The sequence below is a fragment of the Nerophis lumbriciformis genome, linkage group LG05 (genome assembly GCF_033978685.3).
Source record: "Nerophis lumbriciformis linkage group LG05, RoL_Nlum_v2.1, whole genome shotgun sequence".
NCBI lineage: Eukaryota > Metazoa > Chordata > Actinopteri > Syngnathiformes > Syngnathidae > Nerophis > Nerophis lumbriciformis.
This window is the reverse complement of record NC_084552.2, coordinates 17,201,770-17,206,530: the sequence shown is the minus strand read 5'-3', so window position 1 is coordinate 17,206,530 and position 4,761 is coordinate 17,201,770. Positions and strand designations below refer to the sequence as shown.

Below are 4,761 nucleotides of genomic sequence, written 5' to 3'. Positions count from 1 at the left end.
CTCTCCTTACTGACTCAGCAGCGCTTCAAACTTTCCATTGCTTTTCTCTCAAAGATTGTCTCTAACTTGACTGAACAAGTGAGTGTCATAACCTTTTCCCCTTACACACACTCACTCACACACACACACACGCGCACACACACACACACACACACACACACACACACACACACACTCACTCACTCACTCACACACACACAGACACACACACAGACACACTCTTGATTCACAGTAAGCCCTTATAAAGACAACTTGCATTTACTCAGCACACACTATGACAATAAACAGAGCTTTAACTCTTTAAAATACACAAATTTAAAACGATGAGCCCCTGAAAATAATGACCCCAATTTTATAAACTAAACATAACATTAAAAACTGAAACAATACATGTTAAAATTGAAGTAACACACTCATAATTAGAATAATTCAGAACAAACATATTTAAGGTCATTAAACTGAATATTAAAAACACAAAATCAAGAGAAGGTAAATAGAATTTTTGAAATGTAAAATCTTTCCAATAATCATTAAAAAAACATACGCTGCGAGCAGGGTTCGAACCTGCGCGGGAAGATCCCATTGGATTTCAAGTCCAACGCCTTAACCACTCGGCCATCGCAGCGATGTCTAAACGCTAGTAGCATTTGGTATTTTCAACAAATTACAAGGTGACGACGTCACAAAAGGGACAACATTTTGTGTGCTTTGAAGTACCCGGTTAGCGTAACTCCATGTTGCAATGTCGCAGTACATTCAACTGTCATGACAAATTTCATCCACAAGTCACGGGCGGAGGAAAGGGTTCAACGTTAGGGGGAGCCACACGAACGCACACTATTTCCCGTGCTTAGTGCTTGTATTCAGTCACGTGACTTCTTCCCGGAAGAGCAAAATGCTAGCTGGTTGTTGTGCGCATAGATATTGTCACAGAGTTTACCGCGGACCTCTGCTGCCTATTGGCGCTGACGAGCCAGCGGGCCGCCATCTTAAACCGGTCAACATCTCCATCTAGTGACAGGATCGATGAAGTGTCAGCACATTCAATTCCATCATAACTTTCTAACTTTCTCAATATTTAACTGATTTTCACAAAGTTTTTTTTTCATGCAACCGCCATACATGTTGCTATGATACAGTGCAAATGAACTGTCGTATTTGTGGTGATGGGCAAGCTACTTGGAAAATGTATTAAGCTAAGCTACAGTTACTCTCAATTAAATAGAATAGAGTTTTAATGTCATTATTACAGTGAACAGGTTCAAAGAACAACGGAATTGGAGCAGATCCCCTAAGGCGCATACACAATAATTTAGTAATATAAATAGTAAGAAAAAGATTTAAAAAATAAGATATGTATCTATATATATGTATATATCCACACATATGCACATATCCATACATATGCATAAATATACACATACCCATATAACATTATTGCACATTATAGTCCGAAAAAATAAAAATGTAACAAAGCTACAGTTACTCTCAATTAAATGTAGCAAAGCTATTCCAGGAGAATTATATATATAGCACATCATAGAAACATCTAAGAACACAAAGGACATCAAAGACATTAAAAGAGCAGAGCTGATTCATCCATCCATCCATCTTCTTCCGCTTATCCGAGGTCAGGTCGCGGGGGCAGCAGCCTAAGCAGGGAAGCCCATACTTCCCTCTCTCCAGCCACTTCGTCCAGCAGTTCCTGGGGGATCCCGAGGCGTTCCCAGGCCAGCCGGGAGACATAGTCTTCCCAACGTGTCCTGGGTCTTCCCCGTGGCCTCCTACCGGTCGGACGTGCCCTAAACACCTCCCTAGGGAGGCGTTCGGGTGGCTGACCAGATGCCCGGACCACCTCATCTGGCTCCTCTCGATGTGGAGGAGCAGCGGCTTTACTTTGAGCTCCCCCCGGATGGCAGAGCTTCTCACCCCATCTCTAAGGGAGATTTCGGCCGCTTTTACCCGTGATCTTGTTCTTTCGGTCATAACCCAGAGCTCATGACCATAGGTGAGGATGGGAACGTAGATCGACCGGTTAATTGAGAGCTTTGCCTTCCGGCTCAGCTCTGTCTTCCCCACAACGGATCGATACATCGTCCGCATTACTGAAGAAGCCGCACCGATCCGCCTGTCGATCTCACGATCCCTCACTCGTGAACAAGACTCCGAGGTACTTGAACTCCTCCATTTGGGGCAGGGTCTCCTCCTCAACCCGGAGATGGCACTCCACCCTTTTCCGGGCGAGAACCATGGACTCGGACTTGGAGGTGCTGATTCTCATCCCAGTCGCTTCACACTCGGCTGCGAACCGATCCAGTGATAGCTGAAGATCATGGCCAGATGTAGCCATCAGGACCACATCATCTTCAAAAAGCAGAGACCCAATCCTGCAGAGCTGATGCAACCAGCCATTTCTACACACATCCACAAAAGTAAAAAAACAACAAAAAACAAAAGCATATACTCTGTGGTGGCCTCTGCGGTGTTCCACGCCATGGTCTGCTGGGGTGGGGAGAGCATGGCCAGAGACAGGAGCAGACCCAACAAAGCAACCAAGAGAGCCGACGCAACCCTCAGCCGCCCACCAACTCTCGGCAAGTGTCCAGTCTGCATGGATGAGCAAATACCTGCTCATTCATCCAAGACACTGTGAAGCTTGTCCGTCCCGGCGCTCAGCGCCAGCTCCGCAGCCCTGTCTCTTCATCCGCATCTCCTCCAGTCTCTCCAAACGGACTCTGGTGTGGCAGAGACCCAGCAGCTGGTCTCCATGGCCAAAAGGCTCCCGGGGAGGCAGATCCAGAAGTTCACAAAAAAGCACCGCAGAAGTCACCAAAGTGCCACTCCTTGTCACAGTCCCAAAGGGTCCCGAGCCAAAAGGCAAACAAAAAACCCACATGAAAATAAGAGGGAAACATCAGGAACACAAAAGGATGACACAAGAGCACAGAGCTCCAGCCAACAGCAGCCACTACAGCGGCTTCCATCTGTTGAAAAGCTCTATGGAGATGATGATTTCATTTTCCAGCATGATCTGGCACCTACCCACAGTGCCACAACCACCAATAACTGGTGTACTGACTATGGCATTACTGTCCTCGATTGGCCTGCCAACTCCCCTGACCTAACCCCATAGAGAATTTGTGGGGTATTGTGAAGAAGAAGCTGATAGACACCAGACCCAATAATGCAAATGAGCTAAAGGCCGCTATTGAAGCATCCTGGGCATCCATAACACCTCAGCAATGCCACAGGCTGATTGCCTCCATGCCACGCCGCATTGATGCAGTAATCCGTGCAAAAGGATTACCAACCAAGTACTGAGTGCATTAACTGACATTTTCAAATGTTTGATTTTGTTTTGGTGTTATAAATCTTTTTTTTTTTAATTGGTCTGAGGAAATATTCTAATTTTTTGAGATGGAATTTTTGAGTTTTCGTAAGCTGTATGCCATAATCAGCAATATTAAAATAATAAAAGGCTTGCAATATTTCAGTTGATGTATAATGAATCCAGAATGTATGACATTTTAGTTTTTTTAATTGCATTACAGAAAACAAAGAACTTTATCACAATATTAAAATTTTCTGAGACAGACCTGTATACATATACATATATATATACATACATACATATGTATATATACATACATACATATATATATATATATATATATATATATATATATATATATATATATATATATATATATATAAATAAATGATAAATAAATATATATATATATATATATATATATATATATAAATAAATGATAAATAAATATATATATATATATATATATATATATATAAATAAATGATAAATAAATATATATATATATATATATATATATATATTTATATATATATGTAACGGGTATAAGAAATACTTTGATTATTTGAGTGAAATTCCTGCTAAAATATGTATATTGTTTTGTTATGCAATGAGAGGTCCACTTGCGCCACCTGCTGGTACCTGAAAGTCCAAATATGACCGGAAACCGGAAGCTTATTAGCAGACTTCCTGTCCTCTGCTAATGGTAAGCCACGTTCTGATATTGCTCTACAAAATATTATAAATTACACTAAAGCTAACGTGAGATTTATTGTAAGATACACAGTTATTTAACAGCAGTTGAAATGCTATGTTGTGGAATTTTCGTTTTGAATTGGTTGTTGCTCACGTAAGATGTATTACTATTTTGCACTGATGTCGATATTATTTTCCCCCTGTAGACATCGAAACCAGTAGAGGTGCTAACCACATATTGTGTGTATGTGCGTTCTGATCACTCATTGCAGGTAATAATTGTTGCACTACGTGCGTTTTACGTGTCAAAACGTTCATATTTAAATTTGTATTGTTCGCCATTTTAACATGCGAACAACGTGGTCTGTCATATTCGCTAGTCACCACCAGAGGGTGCTAAAAGTCCATTTAATTATTTGTGTCACGTCATGTCTTGTATTGTATTTTGTATTTTTCTATTTTCTATTTCATAAATATATAAAAAAGGATGATGTTGGTTAAAAAAACAAGTTAAAAATATTTTGTATTGAATTAATTGTAATACCAGTAAAGATAAAAGCAAGTTAAAACCACTATACGATCACACACGAAAAAAGTATACTGTTAAAGGCCTACTGAAACCCACTACTACCGACCACGCAGTCTGATAGTTTATATATCAATGATGAAATCTTAACATTGCAACACATGCCAATACTTATAAAGTGCAATTTTAAATTTCCTGCGAAACTTCC

At 40.5% G+C, this 4,761-nt stretch overlaps 1 non-coding gene across 1 annotated transcript; it reads right to left on the bottom strand.

Moving 5' to 3' along the window:
- Positions 1–543: 543 nt before the first annotated feature.
- trnas-uga (transfer RNA serine (anticodon UGA)) lies at positions 544–625 on the bottom strand. Its single transcript has one exon. It is a non-coding gene; the product is annotated as a tRNA-Ser (tRNA).
- Positions 626–4,761: the final 4,136 nt, after the last annotated feature.